Source organism: Penaeus monodon, chromosome 19 (genome assembly GCF_015228065.2).
Source record: "Penaeus monodon isolate SGIC_2016 chromosome 19, NSTDA_Pmon_1, whole genome shotgun sequence".
NCBI classification, from domain to species: domain Eukaryota; kingdom Metazoa; phylum Arthropoda; class Malacostraca; order Decapoda; family Penaeidae; genus Penaeus; species Penaeus monodon.
In genome coordinates this window covers 31,729,576-31,729,783 of record NC_051404.1, presented here as the reverse complement: position 1 = coordinate 31,729,783, position 208 = coordinate 31,729,576, and positions in this window count along the sequence as shown.

The window sequence follows — 208 nt, the reverse complement described above, 5'->3', positions numbered from 1 at the left end:
GGAGACAGAGGCCAGCTGGATACATCAACAAGGAATCCTTTACACGTGAAGTCAGATTGGGTCCTCATAGGTATCTGATTTCATGGTTCATTCTAAGCACTGTCTAACATTCCATCATCTAAAATGGCGTTCCGAGATATGCTGTTGTGGCTGATTCTCATAATTGTATAGCATTGACCTCCTTACTCTTTAAGATTTTTATACATTA